At 36.3% G+C, this 17,585-nt stretch overlaps 1 protein-coding gene across 2 annotated transcripts in view; it reads right to left on the minus strand.

The window, feature by feature from the left end:
• Klc (kinesin light chain) overlaps positions 1-17,585 on the minus strand; it is a 261,355-nt gene that overhangs the window by 31,765 nt on the left and 212,005 nt on the right. The gene's annotated exons all lie outside the window — the stretch shown is intronic.

The raw sequence follows: 17,585 nt of genomic DNA on the forward strand, positions 1-17,585 counted from the left end.
TATAACTACAGGCAAATCAGTTTGCTATCACAAGTGTACAAAATGTTTATATTCATTATATTACATAGAATAAAGATTTTTGAGTGATGCACAACAATATGAATAAACAGGCTTCCAAGCAAGATTCTCTACAATAGATCATATACACACTTTTAACCAAATAATAGAAAGAAAAAAAAAGGCACTTGCAATTTAATTGTTCTTATAATGTATCCCTTTTCAGCTGTACTGACAATGACTAGGAAACATAGCCAAAATTCTATAAGCAGCAAATAATTTTTCTTAACATAAGTGTCATTCCATTATTTTATCATTAGGTTTCTGCTCACATCTTGACATTTAGATCTAAATGAATATAATCTTCCTGCATATTTAGTGTTTGTGGATTTTGAAAAATCTATTGTTTTATTGACGAGTCTTTATATCAGTTACAAATAATAAAACAGCGTAAAACAACAAGCCAACCCAGCAAAGTATATCAGATTATTAAAAATTGTTCACTTATGTTTTGCAGATGACACTGTTCTTTTAGCAAAAAAATGAAAGAGCTCAGGAAATTCTAATTGACCTTGACAGAAAAAGCAGAAAAATGTTTAAAGATAAACATAACCAAAATGCAAAGATGGGATGGAAGGTATAGGACTGGTGGGGATATTTTAGAGGAAGTGGAGAAGATGAAAGATCTGGGGGGTGATGGTGGATAGAGACTTGAATTTTGTACACATTTTGCTAAAATTGTGACGACAACACAGAGGGACTAATAATTTATGGTTATGGGAATGATGTGGAGAACACTGACATGTAGAAATAAGGATGTTTTAATTCCATTGTACAAAACTTATCAGGCTGCATATGGATTATTGTGCACAGATTTGGTTGGCAGGTTTTCAAAAGGATTGACTAAGTTTTCAAGACAACTGACTATGTTTGTTTCTGGTCTCTGGAATGTCAAATATGAGGACAGATTGAGAGAATGCGAATTATAGGGCTTAGTGGATAGAAGGAAGAGGGGACACATGATCAAGACATAAGTTGGTAAGGAGTAATTACTAGATTAATGTGGATGAGATTTTTTTCATAGTATCTGGAAATGGGGAGAACAAGAAGCCATACCTAGAAGAGATGGTGGGTATGAGCAAGGGGAAGGAGGGAAGAAATAGATTTTTTGCATGGTGAGTAGTTGGTGATTGGAATGTATTGCCTGAGAGTGTGTTGAGTGCAGAGACGGTGAATGCATTTGAGTCAAGGTATGACAAGCTCTGTGCATGTGAGAGCAGGACCTCCTGTGATGAGTCTCTTGATAATAATAATAATAAACAAAACCAACGACAAATTTAGATCAAAGTGAACTAAAATTAGCAGATTATCAAGGCATCAGTTTTTTCCTCCAAATCTTGCTTGGATAACCAAGGCAAATTACTTCCCAGACTACTATATAAACTGTCCAATGCAGGCTTCCTCAGAACTTTTGCCAGAAGTTCATCAGAAAACCCTGATTAATCTCGATACTGATAAGGCTCCTAAGTCCAGATGGTATCCCCCCCCCCCAGCTGTTTACTCAAAACAGGTGCATCAGAATTAACACCCATCCTATATTGCCTATATAAGATATTATATATTCAACTGGCATCTACCCAACAGCATGGAAGGAGGCCTTTATCCATGCCTTACCTTAAAAGGGAGAGAAAAGTCAACTATCTAACTATCAACCCATTCATTGCTCTTACCTCAGTACTTTCAGAAGTGGTGGAGAAGGTTATCAACAACCAGCTTCTTCACTACCTAACTATCAATTTTTAGGGAAAGACAACGTATACTATAATATTAATTAAAAAACTTTAATTAATACTTCCCGTATTTCTGTAATGTTACATTACCATCTTCAGGGAACAAAAATAATGGTATGCGCACACAGGCAGTAACACTAAACAAATATGGCTGAAGTCAGTTCTAGAGTCCTAAAAGGTGCCACCTAGTGGACTAAATTGAGTAGTAGTCTTGGCTGTTGGGCTGATGTTCTAAGAATGCAAGCTTTCCATATTTGGGGCAGTCTCATGCATCCAAATTTGTTGAGGTTTGGAGAGTTTTTTTTTTTTTAGAGCTGAGGCTGATTCCAGGAATAATCTCTCATATTTATACTTGCTGCAGTGTAGTAAAGTGGCTTTCTTCCAGCATATTTTGTGGCGGGTGTCCAAAGCATGGTCAGCAAGTCCTGGTGGCTGTACTGGTGGAAATGGATATAATCCTTATGTTCTGATATTAGCTGTCCTGCCTGTTTGGCCATAGTAAGACAGTTTGCAACTACAAGGGACCTGGTATACTCCAGGTAGGTCTAGGAGAAGTGGCTGGTTCTTGGAGGAAGCAGATAAGACATGCCAATTTTCTATATGGTTTGTAACAAGTTGTCAAGTCATATTTTTTAGGATTTTTGTTAGCTTTCCAGAAGTACCCCGAATATAAGGAATGGTGATAGATTTAGAGTAGTCCCTGTTATGGAAGGGGGGGGGGGGTTGAGGTTAATTGGTTTTAATATTTTTTGGATTTTGTGGGGGAGGTTGTTGTAGCCATTGGCTACAAAGGTGTTAAGAATTATGGTTAAGTTCAGTAGTAAGGGCATTGTTATCTGAACTGATTAATTTTGCCCTGTTATATAGGGTTTTTATAATCCCATATTGTTGGGAGGGGGAGGGTTTGCTGGTGAATGTATTATTATTATGGGCAGCTCCAAGGAGTCCTTAGACTCATCAAGGGAGGCCCAACATCATGTCAAGAGCAACTATTCAACATTCACATGTTATCTATCATAATTCACCTTGAACTCATTTACAGTCATGGCACCCACAACAGACTCTGGCAACTTATTCCACTCATTTACCACTCTCCAAGTAAAATACCTATCTCTAACACCCTTGCTAACCACACTCTTACCAAGCTTTTATGGATGGCCCCTAGTCCTCCCGCTCCCAGTCCTATTCTCAAAAATATCTTTTGAATTAACACGTTCGCTGCCAGGTTAATCAGGCATAGTTTGTTCCCGCACGCCAAGCACTTTCGCATCTTCAAGGTCACTATGAGTAATCTCGTAGCCAGCTTATCAGACAGAATTTTGTTTCATACGCCAACTATGAGTAATCTCGTATCACCCCCACCCATATATTACATGCGCTGAAGAATGTGTTTATTGCGTCTAGTCTCTAAAAACCTTCAGTTTTGCCATGACCAGTAAAAGAAAACTTACTGATAAAGAATTAGAAGCTATGCTAATATGAGCGATGATGAATTTAATGAATTCATCATCGCAAATGGGAGGATAAGAGGGAACTTCTTTCCATTTCAAATATACAGAAATGTGAAATGGTTGAAGTAAAAAATCGGAATGGTAAAATTCAATTAAAAGCAAATATCGTTAGGGACTATAATTTGGGTATGTCAGGCATCGATCTTTCTGATCACATGATTTTTTACTGTTCCCCCTTACAAAAGACAATTAGATGGGCAAAGAAATTGGCAATATGCATTTTTGATATATACATTCAAAATGTGCATAAATTTTATAATATAATTACTGGAAACACAATGACTGTGTTAAAATTTAGTGATCAATTTATCTCAGTTTTTGTTAGAATGGATGAGCTTACAGCATCACAGAATATCAGCAGGATTCGGGATCTTCATTATTTGGAAATTTTACCACCTACAGAAAAAAATATTCGCCGACAATGCCATGCTGAGTATGTACACGAAACAAACAACGATGCAAAACACGTTATTATTGTCCTATTTGCAGGAAAACCACCATTGTGCGTGGAAAACTGTTTTAAAATGTATCATTCTTAATTTGAATAAATTGTTTTTTTATTTTATTGATTTTATTAGTTTTAAATTGATTTACAAATTACATGTTATACTACGGATTAACTCGCGCTTGGCATAGGAGGTTGGTAATTGACATATGTATATTCGTAGTTGGCTTCTCAGGCACACACATAATATACTATATTTTAGTTGAAATTATTTCCCTTCTATCAAGCCCCCAGACGTGCTCTCTGCTTTATTCAGAATCCAAGGGTCCAAATTAACATAATTATACTAAGGGTTAACTCGTGTTTGGCATAGGAGTCGGTAAATCAACATACAAGTATACTCGTAGTTGGCAGCAAACGTGTTAACCTTATAGAAACCCTTCAGTAATTTGAATGTCTCATTAATATCACCCCTTTTCCCCCTATCAACGAATTTCTGCAGCCCACAAATCTTCAACCTGTTCTCATAAGGTTCATTCCATAGACCTGCTATTATCTTGGTCACTCGTCTCTGGATCCTCTCCACATCCTCCCCATCGAGAAGAAACCTTGGCGCCCATATCTGGGCACAGTAGTCTAGATGGGGTCTTATCAAGGCTCGATACAGAGAAACAATAACCTGTTTGTCTCTGCTCGTTAAAGTGTTTTTCAGCAACCAAGTGATTTGATGAGCTGATTTTGCCACTTTTGCGACGTGTCCCCTAAACTTCAACTCCCTACCCACCAACACTCCCAAATCCCTGGCCTTATCAATCTCCTGGAGTACAGTTTCACCAATGTGATATAATGCTGCTAATCTTTTCACCCCAAAATGCAAAACCTTACATTTTTCCACATTAAATTGACATCCATTCTCCTTAGCCCAGTCCTCCAAACTATCCAAATCATCCTGCAAAATTTTGACATCCTGAGCATTCACTATTGCTCTACCTAACTTTGCATCATCCAGAAACAGATGCACAGTTCCTCTCAGATCCTTTCCTATATCATTTATGAACAAATTAAACAGCAGTGGTCCAAGAACAGATCCTTGTGGCACACCACTAGTCACAGGCCGTCTTGTGGACTCTACTCCTGAGTAAACCACTCTCTGATATCTCTCCGTCAACCACCCTCCTATCCATCTCACCAACCCTATATCCATTCTCATATGCTGCAGTTTACTGATTAGAATTCCATGTGGTATTCTATCAAAGGCGTTAGCAAGGTCCAGTAGAATCACTGTAAACCCATTACCCTTATCCAGTTCAGCCATCACTGTGTTATAGAATGTGAGCAAGTTACTGAGGCATGATCTACCCCTTCACAAAACCATGCTTTCCCCCATACAGTATCCCATTTTCATCTATCCAATCTTGTATTTTCCTCTTGACAACAATTCCTGATATGCTGATCGGCCAGTAATTTTCAACAGCAGTCTTGGAACCTCCTTTATGCAGTGGAACTATTTTCCCCTCTTTCCACCCATTTGGGACTAACCCAGACCAGAGACTCAAATTAAACAAAATGGTCAAAGGCACTGACAATTCTTTAGTTGCTTCTCGTATGACATGAGCTGGTATACCATCCAATCCTGCAGATGAATTGACATTGAGGTTTTTGTAATAGATTACTCACCTCCACTTCATTTACCACAATTCCCGTATAAGCTATTGGTTCTTCCATTTCTGCGATGTCACTACCTGGATGATATACTCTTGCAAAGTGCTCACTCAGTAATTCTACTATATCAACTGATTTGGTTATCTCCCTACCATTGGCATTCTTTAAAATCAATCTGCCGTATAAATTTTTTCTTTTACTTGCAACATATCAAAAAAATCGTTTAGGATTCTCTTTAGCCTGTATAGCTATTTTATCTACCTGTATGTGTAGGTTTTCTGTAAACAGAGAAAGCCAGGGATCCATCAGGCTGGTGTGCAATCATGGCAGAGTGTCTAGGAAAGGGAGATTGTTATTGTTTTCTTTTTCCAAGGTAAACCAGATCCTGGGGTGTTGATTGTTTACGTGCGATAAGATTGTGGAGTGTGTCCAAGCCATGCAGCCAAATAGCGAACACATCGTCTACATAGCATAGCCAAACAGTAGGTTTAAGCGGAGCCGAGTTTAAGGCTTTTTCTTCAAAAGTCTCCATAAAGAAGATGGCCAGAGGTAGAGAACCCATGGCTGTCTCCTCTATTTGTTTATAGAATTTTCTCTGCCAAATGAAATAGCCTGAGTTCATGGTGAACTGAAATAGGGCTGAGATATTGGGAGGAAATTTGGCTTGGATGGGATCCAAAGTATCTTTGAGTGGGATAATTGTCAGCGTGTTGGAGTGAGAGGTTTTCTATACTGGCTTTAAAGTGGGCTGAATTTTTTTATGTGTGAAGGTGTTGCCAGTATGTTGTGTGAGCACTTTGGCTAAATGTTTGGCTAATTTGTATGTGGAGGAATCAATGCCATCCACAATGGGACGTAATGGCACATTCTGTTCATAGATTTTGGAAGTCCATATATTCTGAGGAGTCTGGAGTTAAAAGATTTTAGTTTGTTAGTCACTTCCATAAGCCAAGAAGTAACCTTCTTAAGGAGCCTATGGAGTGTAAGTCTCAGATCTGATCAACCTTGGAATACTGTTCTCATATCAGTGTGGTGCACCCAAAACATCCCTAAGAATTTTTGATGATGTACAAAAGAACTCAGTCCACTTAATTGGGTAGCGTTCCCAAACAGACACTCCCTTCAGTCATGTTCTCATATACTATTTCTGCACTGTGCCTCTTCTATAGGCATTTTCATGTGTATTACTCCTCTGAATTGGACACTACCATTCCTCAACTGTCTTCTAACCATGTAAGAACTAGAGCAGCCACTGGCCAACACCCATAGACTGTCCAACTCCAAACATAGTGAACAAATTTATCATCTTGTTTCATTCCATCCATCATTATTTTTTGAAACAATCTTCCCCATTCCATTTTTTCCACTGCATACAACCTCCAACTCTTTAAGAAACATTACCAGGCTAATTCTTTCTCCTTAATCACTTACCCATCCATGCCACTGTAGTGTTATTATAGGTTTTGTGACCTTCCATGTGTGGGATATTCATAAAAAAAGATAATCCTATTGAAACTGTAGAGAACTATATTAACCTTGGTCAATTAGTTAAAGGTAAAACAAGATAAAGAAACAACAAATAGAATCACACAATAAAACAAAGCACTTTGGTTGTATAAAGATTATCTGTTACATTACAAAAACGTGTTGTATATGGTCAAAAAGAAAGCTATTGTTAAACAGCTTTATTTAATAAGAATTATTCCAGTGTTTACCTATGGAAGTGAGACATGGGTAATGATTAAAAAACAAAAAGATAGGCAATATGTGACCCAAAGAGCCTTGGAGAGAATGCTCCACATAACAAAAAGGGATAGAATTAGAAATGACTGGAATAGAAGATAATTTGTGAAGTATTGTAAAGCATGTAAATTGAGATGGGCTGACCATATTATAGAATGGCAGATGAAAGGTGACAAAATCAAGCAGAAAGTGGATACCAAGAGAAGGAAAAGTTGTCAAAGAACAAGATGGAGAGATGATCTACAAAGGCTTGACATGAGATGGTGGACATTTGCTAAAGGCAGACAGAACTAAAAAGTTAAAGGGGGGGGGGGGTATATCCATCAGTGGATGGAAAGAAGCTAAAGAAGAATATTAAATCCAATACAAATTTTTGCTCTAAAAAATTTAGAGTAAAAATTTTTCAGAGAATACACCTATAATGTTTCCCACTTACAAAAAGCATTTAATAAAATTTTTATGCATTTCTTTGCACAAAACGATTTTAACATTACAAAATAGTCTGAAATTAGCCCACACACAGCATTTATTTGGCTTTAGACTTTGTGGCCTCTCATGTGTGGGAATGATAAAAAATAATAACGGAAGATTATGATTGAGAAATTAAATATGGAAATTTGTAAATGCAAATAAATTAAAAAAAAACATGGTATAATGAACTATTTTATGTTGCCTACAGTAGTTCCTAAATATCTGTTACAATAAAACTAGATAAGAAGTAACATTTTGTTTTGCAAAGGAATACAAAAAAGTTATCAAGTCTGGCCTTATAAAACCACCTAAATGAATTGAATTAAAATGGAGGAATAAATAAAAATAAAGAAAATGGCTAATTTTTAACATTATTCAGATTGGAATTCTGCCGTGGGCATGGATGTTTGCGATTGTCTGTGAAAATACTAGTGGTGGTGGACGGTAAATGGCATTGGTGTAGTTGCAGTTCGTTTACTTGGTGGAGACAGAGAGTTGTAGAGTAGGTGCCATCCCTTGATATGCCTCTGGACTCCATGGAGGTGTCATGTAATAATAATAATAGTAAAGCAATCCCATTGTGACGTATGCATAACTGCTGTTCTCTGAATCTGTAAGAATTTCCTTACAGTGCTTCCATAAATTGATTTTTTTATTTTTATCCACTGTGTGGATAAAAATAAAAAGAAAAGAAGCAAGAAAGTAAGAAATAAAACAGAAAAGAAGTAAGGCTTCAGTCATAATAGAAGAGATGGGAGAGAGTTTTATCTCTTCTTTGAGAGAAATATTAGCATACTTCCCTTATTATAATTGACTATAACCACAGCATTGTTACTATGGTGAAAAGTAGCTCAATTATAGTCAGCAAAGTATGGTTACTTTACCAACTATAAATACCTTAGAATCAGTGCTATGCTAAATGAAAATTCATTATAACAAACAGCCTACGATGAACTATCCTTTGGATCCTAAAAGATTACTATACTAATAGCTGATAAAATCAAACATTCATTAGCAAAGCAGAATCTCAAATTATGAAAAACCAATCATAAGTATTATATAATTTGAGTAATAATGGACTTAGCCCAAACCACCAAGTCCATTTTTTTTTGTATTTTCTTTGCCTATTAAGTTCATAATTGAGTCAGTATTAAATGAAGAAACTCCAACTCAATATCTAGAAGAACAATAAATCCAAAGTCAGAATAAGTGAAGATAGACAACATCAACTGAAAGGAAATCGAACTTGCAGAAGAACTGGAAAAATACCACGTGGACATAATTGGCATTACTGAGACAAAGAAGACAAAAACAGATGGTATCTTACTAAATAAGTATAACAAGTTATATTCAGGCAATAATGATCAAGGAAAGGAAGAATTAGTAATAGCATTCAACACCAAACATGAAGATAAACTTCTTGATTGGAAGACAGTTTCAAATAGTGATGATGTGGGCACACTTCAAAATGAGGAAATGGACGATGAAACTTATTTGTGCCTATGGTCCCACAGAAGGTTCTTCTAAGGAAATGAATCCACCAGGAATATAGGAACATTTTGAGAAAATTTGGAGAAAAGAGCAAAGCTAATAATCATGGGAATTATTAGCTGGATTTTTGCTCAGGAAACTGACTAGTCATCACTAACACAATGTTCCAACATAAAAATGTGCACAAATTCACACGAAGAGAAGACAAAAGAAAAGCCTCACCTGACTATGCCATAGATATTTTTATGCTGTTCAAGATAGAGTATAAAGAGGATTTGAAATTGGAAATGACCAATAATTAGTACTAAGGAGTATAAAAATGGATATTACATTGAAACGAACAGTATGTAAGAAAAATTTAAAAAGAATTCAAGTTGAGTAGCTTTTACAGGTAAACTGTAAATGCAACTGTACAAACATTACTGAAGAAAATTTGAAGCAGTTTGAAAACAAGAACCAAATCTTGGAGTCTCAGTGGCAAACTCTGAAGAAGACATTGATTGATTCACAGCTAGGGAGGTATGTGGGGAAGATGTTTGTAAGGATAGAAAAATAAGAACTGCATGGTGGACTCAAGTCAAAGAAGCAGTTCAGGAAAAGAAGAATGCATACCTAAAGTTCCTAGAAATAAGTAAGGCAGATGTACTAGCAGAATACAGAGAAAAATGTCAGAGAGCTAAGCCATGTGCAAAAGTAGCTAAACAAAAGTCATGAGAAGACTTTGATAAGAATATAGAAAATAAATATAAGGAAGGTGGCAAAATGTTCTAGAGGCTATTAAAAAGCTTAGAAATGCAGGAAAGAAAACTGTAAAAGGAATTAAAGATGATAAAGGTGACATGAAAACTGACAATAACAATATCCTAGATGTCAGGAGTAATTACGTTGAAAGAATGTTAAATGAAACAAGCAGTGACAGAACCATACTAGAACATTTTCAAGAGGAATGCAAAGAGGAGGACATATTAATATTTGAGGTAGAAAATGCCATCAAAAACTTGAAATGCAAAGGCAGCTGCAGCAGATCATATTTGACCAGTAATGCAGCACCCATCTTGTGCAAAGCTTTCTCATTTGCAATTTTCATGCAAAATATATCCTACACATTCTTTTGAAATGCCTATAGTCTCAGCAATTTCATGCACTTTGACTCGTCGGGCATCCAAATACCATATTATGCACTTGATCAACGATTTCTGATGTTATTGGACGTCCTTCATGTGGATCATCTTCAAGGCTGGTACGACCACGTTTAAACTTGGCAGCCCATTTCTTAATTGTCAAAAATGAAGGAGAAGAGTGTCCATAAACTTTTATGAACTTCAAATGAATTTTTTTTGGTGTTAAACCTTCTTTTATAAAGAATTTTATAACTGCACGATACTCAATTTTATCCATTTCATGGGATACAATCAACACTTTTGCTTCAGACACCTGTATAAAACAAACTACTTGATAGAATTCATATTTATGAATTTAGGGACACAAAACATGTTTTGACCCCTGTATTGAGGTCATCATCATCATCAGAAAAATACATGTGTATATGAAAACAAGCTACATTGAATCTACGCTGTTAATTGATATTTTACTTAGCTTGACCTCTAGTGGTAAAAAAAAAACACAATAGACCCTGCTAAAGTCTTCCCGTACTAAGCTTTTCTTCAGGACTTGTACAGTTCAGGTTGCTATACTAAGATTTCTTCTAGACTTTTACAGTTCAGGTTGCTATTGAATATTAAAAAAAAACTTCAAGTCTTTTTGTATTGAGATTTTTCTTTGGCTTGTTCTGGTTGCTATAATGGTTGCAAATGGATCTTTCACATTCTTGGAATGGTTAGACCATCATTTTTGTTCAGGTTAGGATTTGTTTGAGCATTTCACATGCTTCTTTAAATTTCCTCTTGAACCAGGTTTTGGTGCGGTGTAGGGACTTGGTACCTTTCAATCAATTCTGTGGAATGTCTGAAGTGCATGGTCTGAAAGGCCGGTTTTTCCAAAATGGAAGTATTCAATGTGTTGTTTACGTTCGTCCTTCCTAATTGGGATGGTTTGCCCTGTTTCCCTTATGTATGATAAGTTACATGTGCATTGTATTTTGTAAACCCCTGGGTGGGCTAGGTGTGGAAGAGGATCTTTAGAACTGAGTAGGTGTCTTAATTTTGTCAGGGGTTTAAAGGTAGTTTTGATGTTGTATTTGTGTAGTGTTCTGTCTAATTTTTCTGAAATGCCTCTAAAATAAGGAATGCCAATTGCATTCTTGAAATCTTTTTTGTTTTTGGTGGCGTCTCTGTGGAGGATCATGTGAACAGTTTTTTTACTGTATCCATTTTTTTTTATAAAGGTATGGTTGATGATCTCATATTCCTGGTTTAGAGCTTGCTCATTTGAACAAATAGTTGGAGCTCTGTGCTTAAGGGTGCTTATGACACCTAGTTTTTGTGTTGGGTGGTGGTAAGAATTTTTGTGTATATGTAGGTTTGCAGTAGACTGAGAAGGAGAGACAGCCTGAGGGAAGACATGTGACAAGTGTGTCTAGGAAAGGAAGAGAGCTGTTTTTTTCTATTTCAATGGTGAATTGGATACGTTTGTTCAGGTGGCTAAGGAAGTGGCTGTGTGGCCAAATAGCAAAAATATCATCAGCATATCTGAGCCAAATTTTGGGCTTTAGGAACACTGACTCTAGAGCTCGTTGCTCAAAGTCTTCCATATAAAAGTTAGCTATTAGGGCTTAAAGTGGTGAGCCCATGGCTGTACCTTCTTTTTGAAGGTAAAAATTGTTTTGCCACACGAAATATCTGGAGCGGAGTACATGAGCAAAGAGGGCCAGGATGTCGTGTTGAGGCCGAGAACTTTTCAGACCACTCTCATAAATTGAATAATAGTTGTAACAAATTTGGCATGAAAATCAGCAATAAAAAAAACCAAAACTATGAAAATAGTTCTGGCAGAAATACAGAACACACATCAAGTGCATTCTGAATGGAGAGCCTAAAGCACAAGTAAAATATTTCAGCTATTTAGGCACAGCTTCAAGATGATTAATAAAAAAAATGCCTTTAGCATCCCAAAACACTGATGTCATTACCTTTCTTGCTGATGGAACCGACTTTGTCTTCTTTGGCACTGAACAACTGGCTTCTGGTGTGTAATGGTGAATCCAAGTCTCATCCATAGTAATAAATTGATGCACAGAATCAGTTTTATTCTTGTTAAAATTCTCCAAGCACTGTTCAGAGATTTTCATGTGAGTGCATTTTTGATCTGCTGTGAGCAAGCGTGACACCCATCTTGCGCAAAGCTTTTTCATTTGCAATTCTTCATGCAAAATATATCCTACACGTTCTTTTGAAATGCCTATAGTCTCAGCAATTTCATGCACTTTGACTCGCCAGTCATCCAATACCATATCATGAACTTGATCAATGATTTCTGGTGTTGTTACGCTTTTTGGGCGTCCTTCACGTGGATCATCTTCAAGGCTGGTACGCCCACGTTTAAACTCGGCAGCCCATTTCTTAATTGTTGAAAACGAAGGAGAAGATTGCCCATAAACTTTTATCAACTTCGAATGAATTTCTTTTGGCATTAAACCTACTTTTACAAAGAATTTTATAACCGCAAGATACTCAATTTTATTCATTTCAAGGGATATAGATAGCACTTTTGCTTCAGACAGCTGTATAAAACAAACTACTTGATAGAATGACTTGCAATTTCACATGGATGCTTGTGACAGATGTACTAACTTAGAAAAAAAAAATCTTGCCGATAGTATTGCCATCTATGGTTGAGGATGAGAACTTTTCAGACCACTCTTGTATTAGTAATAGTGCTGATATTCTGGCTCTTCAAGAGAAATCTGAATAAGTTGGAAAGGTGGATTAATGAATGGGAATGTCAGTTTAGTGCAATTAAATGCAAGGTTTTAAAATATGGGATCCACAGGTAGGATGTTTCATACTCACTTCCAGTTACACTGGAATTAATGAAGGAAGCAAGGGATCTTGGGATGATTGTGGATAGCGATTGATGTTCCAAGAACATACTGCAAAGGTTGTTATGACAACTCAGAGAATTGCAGCAATGTTAAGGAGAGCATTAACCAAGAGAAACAAAGAGATAAACGTGTGTTGGTCCCATTGTATAATGCTTTGATAAGACCACATTTGGATTTCTGTTCTCAGATCTGGTCACTGGAATTTGACGGAGGATGAAGTAACCTTGGAGGGTGCAAAGATGGTCAACAAAATTTATATCAGGACTATACAACGTTGATTATGAGGATAGACTGAAGGTGTGCAGATTACTGAGTTTGGTGGATAGAAGGCAAAGGGGGGAGATATGATTGAGTCATTTAAGTTGTTCAAGAGGTATGATCATATTAACACTGACAAGATTTTTCATATGGTAGAACAATGGAAAGGAGAAACAAGGGGCCATTCCCGGAAGCTGCAAAAGAAGGTGGTGAATAATAAGGGTAAGAAGTAAGTTTTTTGCATGGAGAGTGAGTGGTAAGAGCATGGAATGCAGAATGTGGAGGAGTTTAAGGAGTGGTATGATAGACTGTGTTGACCTCTCACGATGAGCCTTGCGACTCCATGGAGGTCAGGAAAATAATAATAATGTTTCTCCCCATGTGAATCTATACATGTTTTTATGATGGAAGATGGTGTTAGTCCAGCCTACTTCATGTCCCTGACGGTCAGCATGACTTTGTGAAGGGTGAGTCATGCCTTAATAATATACTAACTTTTTTTATAATACAGTGACAGCTGAGCTGGATAAAGGGAATGGCTACACGATGATACTCCTGTAGTTTTCACAATCATCTGACATAATATCACATGGAACTCTGTTATGCAAATTGGAACAGATGGCAATGGATATGAATCTAGTGATGTGGATATGAGTGTGACTGATGGACAAATACCAAAAAGGTAGTATATGGAAGAGCAGACTCCAGAAGAAAGATGATTAGCAGTGTGCCATAAGGCTGTGCTTGGTTCACTACTATTTAGTTGGTACTAAACAGTAATTGAAATAACAATAATAATCTGAAGGGAATTAATTCACTTTGTCGATGATGCAAAATTAGATAGGGCAATAATGAATGAAGGTGATGGGGAGAGCTTACAGGGTGATTTAAATTGGCTGATGGTGTGAGCATAAGATAATGGGTATCAGTTTAATGCGGAAAAATGTAAAGTTATGCACTTTATGATCAAAGATTACAAGCTGTGTAATCTTTGATCATAATTTACAGATTGTTGGAACTATACTCCAGGAAAATGATGAAACTAAGGATCTGGGGGTGGTTGTAGATAGAGATATGTTTTAATAAGAAAATATGTGAGCAGACATATGAATTCAAAATTATAATAACGGAAAAACTCACGTAATATATTATTTAATAGTAAAATTTTCGGCTGTGTATTGCAGGCATCTTCAGTACATTTATAAAGCTAATTGAACAATAACTGACCATTCCAATGGGCACCACCTAAGTAGCTAATGTAAGATAACTAAAAAGGTCAAATTTCTTAACTAAAAAAAAAAAAAAAAAGAAGATATATATACAATAAAAAGTTAGGAAAGATTAGCTGATTTATAAAGTACTACTTCCCATAATGGGGATAGACATAAACCATCGGATCTGTTTAAGTTAGGAGAGTGGAGTAAAGTTTCACATGTTTCTTTATAAAACTGTTCCATGAGGAATCGACTTTTGTGAAGGACTCTTGTCTTGTTCCAATGAACTCCATGTCTAGTGATGATGGCATGTCCTGCAAGTCCAGACTGTTCAGGTTCAAGGTATTGAATATAAGACTGGTGTTCTTCTAGCCGAATAGAGGCAGATCTTCCTGTTTGTCTAAAATATTTCAGACAAACAGGAAGATCTGCCTCTATTCGGCTAGAAGAATCGATTTCCTGCTCAGTTGTACATAATAAATATTACAGACATCACAGAAGCTGAAGAAAAGCAATTATATAGTAAACCTGTGCAATTTTTTTGGTCTAGCTGATACCAAGAAGTTAAAAAGGAATTTCTTCAACTATCAATGAAGCATGGAGGATTTGGACTTCGAGTTTTAAAATTCTGCTATTTTAGCAATACAGCTTCAAAAATCAATAAAATATTGCAAATGAATCACACATGTGCAGACCTTCTCTGGTACTACTTGGGTTTTCATCTTCTCCTGTTTGGAATTAATGATTATACAAGTCCAAAAGCTGAGATTGTTCCTGAATACTAGAACACTCCCTGCTTAACGCTAAGACTGCTAAAACACTCTGAAATTGACATTCTTTCCATTAAAAAAAGTAAAATTTGGTATAAAGAAATCTTTAACTTCTTTCGCTGCGAAGTTCCACAGTTGGGTACTGACAACAATAATTTGTTTCATAACTTGATGAAGTTACAAGGGTAACCCCTAACAGGAAGGATCTTGCTTGGAGAATTGCATATGGTCGCCTTCCAGTCAATGCCATCAAATGGAGGTACTTTGACATCGGAGATCCAATCTGTGACATCTGTTACCAATTGGAAACAGTAGAATATGTATTCTACGTATTTTTAACAGATTATATAATGTGTTGGGCATGCCACTATTTACAACAGAACAAGTTATTTTTTTTACAATACCCACCACCTGTCAACAATGGGAAGAGAATTTTGATTTTTATAATTAATGAATAAAAATACCATTTATGGAAGGTTAGAAAAAAACATGGATTTGAAAACCAGCAATATGACATCCAAATGCTTTATAATATTGTATTTTGGAAATTTTATTGTTCAGTCAGACTTTTTTTTATTTAGAAAGAAGCATTCTAGGAGTGTTATCAAATTTAGCACTAGACGGTGTAGCCCACCCACATTATGCAATATTCACTGGTGGTGGTGGGGGGGGGGGATAAAATTCTGTTTATTCTTGTAATGAGAGGTTTTTTAAATAGTTCCATCCTTTTAATTCAATGTAGTCTTATAATCAATTGCAGGGATGACAGGAGAGCAATCTTAGGCAGAGAAGACCAACTCAAGGCAGTTAACTCAGGTGGGGCTAACCACCTGGGTAACAGTCATCTTTGCACTTCAGTTTCAATTTGGGTTTTTGGTTGTTCATCTATATGAGAATGGTGAAAAAGAAAAACCGATAGCCTTTGGCTATATGATGATATAAAAGAGCTAAGGCCTTTTCTCTCTCTCATGCTATCTATTCTGTCTTTTTTTTTCTCCTAATACTATCAGGCTCTCTTACACCCCTATACTAACTACTCTAGGCATATGATGAACAACTCTTTACTTTTTCACCTCAATAAAAGTTGAAACCAGTCTGGGTAGTGACCACTCCCATAATGCATACCCATAAGGATATGTGCTTTGCATTATGGGATACTAAGGCAAGTATAGTTCGCCCACCGATTAGAGATCCTTCGACACTTCTGTGCATCCCAGAAAAAGGAGAATCCATTCCGATAATAGGCTAATCAGTCCGTATTGTGGGACGAGTTGTTTATTATTACTGGTCGGAAAATTAACTTCTCTTTTATGATTATTGTAGTTAACTATGTTGCTTGTATAACAGTTGAAAAATTTTACCTATAAAGCACGTGATTTTGCGTGTTGGCGACCAATTCAGACGTCCTTCATTTCTTTCTCCCCTTCAGCATGAATCAACTATTCTTGGAAAGACGCGAAGCAGGGACCTACAAACGGTGGGCGAACTATAATGTGAAGTCATCAGCTTCTATATAAGAGTTGCCCCAGTCCTGAAAATACTTCAGGGTGCAAACTTTGTTTGCCTACACTTGGATAAAGGATAAAATCAAGTATATAATTTCTTGGTATCTTTAATTTATACTACTTCGTTATTACAACATTTTGTAGGACCAAACACATAAATGAGTCACTATGCAATTTTACAATTAGAAATTAACATCACTGTTAAAATTGGCTCCTCTCAAGAGGTTTAACTTTAGTGTTGAATATTAAAATTACCCCATTTCTCCCTGGGTTTCTAGTGCCTGAACCAAACTTTATACACTTATTTAGGACTATTTTAGACTTCTCAATCTTAGTATCTACAGAAACAATATATTTCTGTAATTCTGCTGCTATTACAATATTTCATCCTTTAATTATGGTTGTGTTTTTTCTACTATAGAAATCCAATAGGGTTTCTACATCATCATCATCAGAAATAATATTAAGTTACAGTGGTGAGAAGTAGTGTCAGTAGAATGGAAGTGAAAATAGCATGCGCCTCATCAGCCTTACACCTGATTTTATATCAAACTTATCTTTCTGTACCTCTTCAATCCCAACTGCTGAATTACAATTTACATATAGGCTATATATTCATCTATAATGTCTCATTAACAATAAATAATTGCAGCATTTTATAAACAGTTTTTTTTCTTTTCTGAACTATATTCATATGTGCTTTTTAATCTCTCCATGGAAATTGATGT

Source organism: Typopeltis vanoorti, chromosome 10 (assembly GCF_054136105.1).
Source record: "Typopeltis vanoorti isolate ZY-2024b chromosome 10, IOZ_Tvanoo_1.0, whole genome shotgun sequence".
NCBI classification, from domain to species: Eukaryota; Metazoa; Arthropoda; class Arachnida; order Uropygi; family Thelyphonidae; genus Typopeltis; species Typopeltis vanoorti.